This window comes from Apis laboriosa, unplaced genomic scaffold, assembly GCF_014066325.1.
Source record: "Apis laboriosa isolate Shangri-la unplaced genomic scaffold, ASM1406632v1 scaffold64_cov150, whole genome shotgun sequence".
Lineage (NCBI taxonomy): Eukaryota > Metazoa > Arthropoda > Insecta > Hymenoptera > Apidae > Apis > Apis laboriosa.
Window position 1 is genome coordinate 3,321,109 of NW_025224011.1, and position 9,198 is coordinate 3,330,306.

A 9,198-nucleotide genomic window follows, 5' to 3' on the forward strand; every position below is an offset into this window, starting at 1 on the left:
TATCGTCGCACTTTCGACGACATAACGAGCGGAGAAAAAAAAAAAAAATCGCCGACTCGATGGTAATGGGACGGCGGACGGCGGCGCGAAATTGTCCGCTGGTCGGTGTCGATCACTCGAAGCACACAGTTGCGCAACGTCGATAACGTAACTCGTTTCAATTAATTACCGGCTACCGAGGATACCACTGTTGTTGACACGTACACGTCGGATCCCGTCGGATCACGATCGACGAAACGAAAAATCATCTTTCCAATTCGTAGGTAAGGCAAAAGATCCGTGAACCATCACTCTCGTGACACGATCGTTCGCACATTTGCCGAGTTCACTGTACGTCACCGATATCTGCGTGTATTTGGACGAGATTTCAATCGAGACGCGGGCACGGTCGATCACTGTCGTTTGGCGCGCGCATCACGCGGAAAACAGTCGAGCATCGACGAGTCCTGTCACTGAAACCCACCGTCACTGCGAACGTCCACCGATTCGTCGCGGGATCACGATCCCGCTCCGATCGCACTCGAGAATCGAAACTCGCGCGAAACCGTCCACTCGGGTCCTACAGCGTCGTTGTGACGCGTTCATCCTTCCCTTCCATCCGATTCGATCGGCCACCGAAAAAAAAAAAAAAAAAAGAAAAAGAAAAGGAAGAAAAAAAATGCTACTCTCGTGCTTCTCACTGCTATCAGCTCTCGGCTATCGCCACTCACTCAGTAGGGTGTACCACTACCGCTCTTTAATCAAAACGCGGTAGTATTCCAATTAGAAGGTATTCGCCGCGTACAGGCGATCACGTGACAGGGCCTCAGTTTCTAACCTTTAAAACCGTGTGTGCATAAAACCGTGTGCGCACGTATACACAACCACCATAAGTCGCTGGGTTTGCCAGTTTGCGATCGCCGACACGATATATTATTCCAGCCACGTTTTCAGACGATCAGATCACGTCACGTGCACGCGGAAACTGAACCGCGCATCCCTCTCTCACCCGCCAACACTTCCCTCCCTCCCTTCGTCCTCTCCACATCCCCCCCCACCCACGACCGGACCGAGCTCCCTCCTTCCCTCCCCTTAACGGACACTTTTTTCCCCGCGGTGACGCGACTCGCGTGAAGAGACGCGGATTCGCGGCCGCCGCCCGTACGATTTCCGCGTCGAAAACCGTGGCGAGGTAGAGGACAGAGGTAGAGGTAAACGAGCACGGAGAAACCCGGTGTTCGCCTGGTAGGAGCGTATCGTGTACTGGCTGCCCTGCCGGGCGTAGCATAAGTCAGGAGACCGTGGCATAGATCGGAACGGGGGATCGGGTGGTGGTGGCGGCGGTTCGTGGTGGGTACAACTTACCTCATCGGGAAGAGGAGGTAACCTCGACGCGATACCCGCTCCGGCCGCCACCTTCTACCCCCTGAAATTGCCCCGTCGCTCAAGCGATCCCCTCCCGCGCCCGTGGCCACACCCACCGGCCGGACGCCCCGGCCAATCGCGCGCCCAGCATGGCGCTATTCTGCCCAACCCGCGCCGCGCCGCAACGATACCATCGCGCGCGTTAAACGATTACACCTATTCCACCGGTGATCACCCTTTCCTTGTCCGACGAACGGGCCACTCCTACGCGTACGCGCCCGCTCTCTGTCGCGCCCAAGGACGCCAGGCTGGGAATTTCGTTCGGCTCGGATCTATTCTGTGTCGTTTGTAATATTTCCGACGAGGACGACTCTGTTTAAGTTCGACGCTTGTCTTCCCCTCCTCTCTCTCTTTTTCTCTCGTTTCATCCGTGATACGCATTCGAAACGGGTACTGAAGAGACTAGAGAATCTCTCGTGGACAATCGGCAAATTTTTCTTTTAATTTTTAAGATCGATGGGAGAGTGAGATAAATTTGAGAGCTTATTGAGCGAACGTGATAAGATTTCATTGGATGGCGGAGGATATTCAAATTCCTTTTTCTACTCGCGTTTCTTTTTTTTTTAAATTTGATGAATAGAAGAGGCAGAGGTGAAAGTAAGTTCATCGAGCATTATTCGATAAAATGGTGAAATCTTGTTGATGCACTTGTACGATTTTATCGTTCGATCTTGTCGATATTACGATTTCACGTTAAATCATTGCATTCCTTTCCTTCTCTTGAAGTAAAAGAAAAATTATTATGAATGCGTTGTATAATAATCTTTTCTGTGTTCCGTGACGCCATGGATGCTCGTGCATGCGAAATTGATCCGACGGAATGGAAAATATAATTGCATCTTCCATGAAATACAATTAAAATATGTATATAGAGCATTTAAATGTTATTCATACGCATAAACAGAAAAAATTATCTCAATTTACTGCTTAAACGAGATAATTACCATATTTTTTTCATCCGACAAATTAGATATGAACGTAACAATCAAGATACACGATTCTTATTAATAATCTCATTATACAGAATATTTATCAATTAACGTTATCATTAAACTACCAAACCATTTTTCACAAGTGTATTTCCCATATAATATTATCCGATACAAAACTATTGCACCATAAAATGATCCAAGCTCAATCCTCGATGGAAATCTTCTTTCAACTCCAACCACTTGGATCGTCTTGTAACGATACAATCGTCAAATATTGCTCGAACGATTCTTCACACGCCGTGCCCCCTGAACACGGCGCTCCTTATCAAACAAAGATTCTCTTCGTGAGCGTAATCAGATCGTGAAACACGTTCGATATATCCGATCGTTTCGAGGCGAGGTGGAACGGACACGTTGGCGATATCGAGGCGACGTTAAGCTAAGAACCGATCGTGTCGTCGAGCACACATTTTGAAACGACTTTATCCGATATGAAACTTCACCTTCGCAAAAACAGATTGCTCGAATTGATCGAAACGTTTGGATGACATGCGATTCCATTCCATTTTATCCTCGGATCGCTCGATATCCGCGTATCGTCCGTTGGAAAGAAAATATTCGACGGGATAATGTAACGATCGTGAAACGAGGAGCTTCGTATTATTTCGTCAAGCTTGCATGAATCGTCAAGTTGCATGCGTGGAACACATGTATGAGAAGTTGTCTCGATCATCGTTCGTAAGGGATGAATCTTGTTCCGATATTTTTGATCGCATCGGACACGAAATCTGAAGAGAATTAGAAGGAATACTTTCTTTGTTTTTTTAAAAAAAATTAACGAATTTTATCGCGATATGCGGTATTTGTTACGATTTGGAGGAAAAGAATTTTTGCATTTGGGGGGGACTTCAAAGCTCTCGACGGAGAGAGAAAAGACAGCGAGAAAGAGAGAAGGATTATTCGAGATAAGTGATCAACATCGTCGTCCGCGGCATTACGTAAAATAACGTTTGCCTCAATTTAAACTTTTCTCTGTCTATGTATCGGATGGTTTTTCTTCCACAGCGCTGCTTATTCTATAATGCATGGCTACAATTATCTGAAAAACACGTAGAACTAATTATAACTTCCCAAGGCTTTTCTCTGCAATTGTTTCTTGCTCGCAATTGCCTCGCGTTCTTTTTGCACTTGTATGAATTATTCCTCGGAAACTTCTATTCGCGTTCAGGTAACAGCCTTTAAATAATAATATTTATAGTCAGATTAAAGAAGATAAAAATATTCGTGAAAGTTTTAATTTTAAGGAATTATTTCTTTATTTCTTTATATAAAAAAAAAAAAATTCTTCTTTGGCGTGTAATAAATACGGTATTTTATTCTTACCATAAAAAAAAAAAGAAGGAAAAGAAAAAGAAAAAGAAAAAGAAAAAGAAAAAGAAAAATTGAAGCATTCAGACAGTTCGCTGTTGATAATTATACCGGTGAAATGACTGCCATTTTATTTATTTACCTGTAGACACTGGCTGCAGTAGCAACGATCTTGTTTTTCAATAACGTATCACACACTTTCTTACGAAAAATTCCATTCGCATTAAAAACTCATTTCACGCATGCATTTCGGATACAGACATTGAAAAGGAACTCTTTTACACGCAACAAACGCGCTCTTCCTCAGCTATCTCTCATTCCCTTCCATTCAACGATGCTCAATTCGATTCTTCTTCCCTTTACATTTTCTCTACAGTTACTACCCCGATTTTAAAAATTTTAAAAATTTTCTTGAAATTGGAACAATTTCTAGATCTTTTTGACTTTCAACAATTTTTATAATTATTCGTCACGAGATTAAAAATATTTAAAAGAGATGTGTAAATATCTTTTTGATCTTCGAGTATTAGAAATTATGGTACTCTTTGCCATAATTTTCATAAGAAGTAAATATCCATTGAACATGGAAGAAATCATGGATCTTTGAATTTCAAATTGGAGATATTCGTTATAAGAGAAATTTACAAGCATTTTCTTGATCTTTAAATATTCGAGAAATTGAATTCGAGAAAATCGATTCGTTTCTTCCAAATTTCCACGGTATTTATTGAAACTACGATTAGATATTTCTTCTATGTTCTTCATACGTCCAGTTGCGCATCCAATTCTCTCAGAATCGTATTATGACCCATTCGTTTCGTTTCATCGGTCTGGGTCACGCGAATTCGGCCACGAGCCTTGTTTACCTCTTGAATGAAATCGAATTCTGACTTTTACTTTCCTCTCTCGTTACAAATGGGATTATCTGTTAATTCCCGATTTCGTGATTCTTTTCATTCTCTTTTCGAAGGTGTGAAGAAACCCATATGTAACACACGTTTATAGTTTTTCATCCTATACTATTTCATTTCGTTCATTTTATCTGTCAAATCAAATATCGTTTAATCGATATAGTTTGAATGGAATTGATATTAACACATTGGAGACCAAACAACGAACTGCAATTTTTATATATATGGTCATATATCTGTCAAGATACATATAAATAATATCGAAATAATATTTTTAGACAATGCTACAACGAAATATTGCATTTATGTGATTTTAAAAATTCTAAAATATTCTAAAAATTTCTATTATGTTGAATGTCTAAAAACATTTTTCTATTACAATAATAAATATCGATATAAAAATAATAACTATACAATATGAAAACACAATAAACATTTCCTCAATTTAATGAAATTTATCATAATACTATAAATAATTCAAGTTTGTAATATATTAAAAAGCTTGAATGAAATTGAAAGAGATATTGAAAAAAAAATTTAAAAACTCTTTCTCTTCGCGAGATTAAAAGATACCATAGAATAATATATATTAAGTGTAAAAAAATTAAATATTCATTTAAAATAATAACGATTATTCAGATACGTAGAGAAATAACGTATATTATTTTGTTACAATAAATCCGTTTATTCCACGTTAAAATAGAAATAAAAAATAAGAACATGTGAATTGTATTCAAAAAATGTAACTATCGCTTTAACCAATTCGATCTCACTCAGTGTAACTCGAACATTCGGAATATAGAAAAATTTTTAGCAAAGAAATTGGATAAAAATAAAGCAAACCCTTATTACAATCGTCCCGAACCGAATTCTCGCGCCATCTACCGCTACCTCGACCAACCAATCGCCCTCTCGGTAATTGCAGCATTACCAACCGATAGAACGTAGAGAACGGAAGTGCCGTTCCTCGATACCGGATATATCAAACGCAAATTTAATTCCTATCAAAATCGAGAACGAATCCCGTGACGAACTTATGCTTTCCAATTTCCATCCGATTTCACTTCGATTTTACAAGTTCCACCACGTCTTTTCCACCACGTCCGCCTCTTGTTCCTTTCGAAACACGGCGCAACACGAAACTCGCCGATCTGTCGCTATTCCGTGCCTCGGAAATAATGGACGACCGGGGATAATGGGCCACCGTATAACAAAAGGCTGGCTAACAATGCAAAACCAAGGCTTAATTAGATAAATCATTGTTTTGAGACGTAAACCCGCAATCAGGGGCCACGAGCAGCGCAATTGATGCCGCGATACCAGCGACACGCCGCGCGCACCGCTCGCGTAATTGCGTGCTATGAATAATTACTTCTGCAACGGTCGGTCAGGGGTAGTCAACCACCGTAATGCTGTAAAAACGGGCTCGATACAACCGAGAAACTATAGGGCTTATCACGTGGCCGCACCCCGTCAGCACGAGATTACCATCGTCCTCTTCACTCGCAAATCCAAAGCGCACAGTTTATATTTTATTCTTTGCATTCCATTTTCTTTTTTTTTTTTTCATGTTTAGAAGGTAGAGGAAGAAAGGTTTTTTCTTGAGAATATGCTTTCTAAATTGTTAGAGACTTGAGAGTTGAAGCAAAGGATAAACGAAAATAAGATATACGTTTTTTGATTCTTTTTGTTATATGATCAAATCGTTGAGAACGAGATTATCATTGCCTTTTTCACTCTCAAATCCAAAGTTTATTCTTAATATTCTATTTTTATTTTTTTTATATTTAGAAAGTAGAATATGTTTTTCTTGAGAATATACTTTTTAAGTTGTTAGAGACTTGAGAGTTGAAGCAAAGGATAAACGAAAATAAGATATACGTTTTTTGATTCTTTTTGTTATATGATCAAATCGTTGAGAACGAAATTACTATTGTCCTCTTCATTCGCAAATCCAAAGTGCACAGTTTATTCTTAGTTTTTATTTTTTTTATATTTAGAAAGTAGAGGAATACGTTTTTCTTGAGGATGTGCTTTCTAAATTGTTAGAGACTTGAGAGTTGAAACAAAGGATAAACGAAAATAAGATATACGTTTTTTGATTCTTTTTGTTATATGATCAAATCGTTGAGAACGAGATTATTATTGTCTTTTTCACTCTCAAATCCAAAGTTTATTCTTAATATTTTATTTTTATTTTTTTTATATTTAGAAAGTAGAATATGTTTTTCTTGAGAATATACTTTTTAAGTTGTTAGAGACTTGAGTTGAAGCAAAGGATAAACGAAAACAAGGTATACGTTTATTCTTAGTATTCCATTTTTATTTTTTTTATATTTAGAAAGTAGAGGAATACGTTTTTCTTGAGAATATGCTTTCTAAGTTGTTAGAAATTTGAAACAAAGATATATGTTTTTTGATTTCTTTTGTTATATGGTCCTCTTCACTCGTAAATGCGCACAGTTTATACTTTATTCTTTGCATTCCATTTTTTTTTTCATTTTTAGAAATGGAATACGTTTTTCTTGAGAATATGCCTTCTAAATTGTTCTAAATTTGAAGCAAAGGATGAACGAAAACATATCGAATGTTTTTGATTCTTTTTCTTCTATGGCTAAATCGTTGAGCACGAGATTAGCTTCACTCTTCACTAAATGCGGACAACTTATTACTTTATCCTTTAAATTCCATTTTTATTTTTTTTCATATTTAAAAAATAGAAGAAGAAAGTTTCTCTTCAGAACATGCCTTCTAAATTGTTAAAGACTTGGGTCTCGAGTCTTTCTTGAGTAAGAGCAAAGGATGAACGAAAACAAGTATATATCGCATATGTTTTCGATTCTTTTTGTTCTTGTAACGTAACCCTCTTGTACGGCCAAATCGTTGTGTATTTCTCGGCTTGAATTCCGAACGGTTACACGTTCCAATCGTTTGGAACGATTTTCTCGCGATGGAAATATCGCCCGAGGCATCGGGTTCCACGAAAATCGAACGATCACTCATAACGTTTCCACTTATGTTTCGAGATGATGCTTCGTGCTAATTCTTTGACTCCCCTGCGATGTTTCGCGTGTTTTAAAATTATCATATCATTCCTCCGAATAAGACATAAGATTTAAATTTGACATTACTCACGACGAATCGAGCGTTATTATCATCGAGCTTATTCCTATTCTCTTTCCTCTTCGATCTTGCAATCTCCAAATCGGAATTACGATCGTTGTTAAAACTCAAAGGATCCGAAAGAAGAAACTGGGGAAGCAAAGAAACACGAAACAACATCGTTACGATGGTCGAATTCGCATCGACCAATGGGAACGGGTATCATTAAAGTTACTTCCCTCCTAGGCGGCGTAATTGCCGCCACTCTACAAATTCAACAATCGCACTTTTCCATTTTAATTAAGATAATTAGCACGATAGGATCGGTGGTTATTAGCGGTGGTTATTTTTATCAAACGAAGAAAAGAAGCAACGAGATATTGTTTTGATGGTTGGGAGCCGCGCCGTCAAGTCAAAGGCAAGCGGCATGTCAAACGAAACATTGAACCGTGCCACCGGGACCCCCCTCCGCCCTCAAATTAACGCCAATGCTCGGCTAGCGGCAGGTCTCGTTGGGGACATGCGATCATTGGGACAAGTAATACGCGGTTTCGGGTACGTTGAACCTCGAAACGGTCGCAGGGAACAATTTTAGATTCCGCTGAATCCACCACGACTGTTCCACAACCACGAATAATATCGGGTATCCGTTCGTGGAAAACCATTCAGAATTCGTGCGAACATGCTAAACTCCCTCCTCCGAACGCGGCATCGAATGATAAGATAAGTTTTCTCGGAAAATTTGCTCTTGCTAGTTCGTGCGACTCAAACCATCTCGAGGCCGCCTCTACGTATGTACGTATGTACGTACCTTTCACGTCAGTCAAAACGAATGGAACTCCCTTGAAAATTCTGACGTTTCAAACGTTTCGTTGTGGATAGCCACCTCTCTCTCTCTCTCTCTCTCTTTCTCGAGAAGAGCCGATCAACCGAGATGAATATCCCCGGCGTATCTCGCAGATATCACGCGTTACGCGCTAGACGTTTATCTAATTGCTCGAGGAGCAAGTTATCCGGCCCCGCAGAAATATGATCGAAGCCCCGGGACGGTGGTGCTGGTCGAACCGATTATTATCCCTCCGGGTTTCGAGAGAGAGAGAGAGAGAGAAAGAGAGAGAGATGGCCGTGGAGAGAGTTACATTGTTATTATAATGAAACAAGGATAAATACAAGCCGCTTGTACACACGTGATCGGTGCAATTACCTTCTTATGATGATTTTCGTGGCGGTCGGAGGGCGAGGCGCGCCGGGGGATGGGGGAAGGGTTGGTGGTAGCCAGCAGCAGCAGCAGCAGCAGCAGCAGCAGCAGTCGCCGCCACAGTTCGCTCGGCCCTCCGACAAATTATCAGAAATTATGAGCGAAGAAATTGGTAGTCTAGCCCGCGGTTGATTGACAGCCGGTCTGCCTGCCAGCTCTCTCCCTGCTGCTCCCTCCCCTTTCACCCCAACTCTCCCCCTTTTCTCAAACTACCTTTCACGGG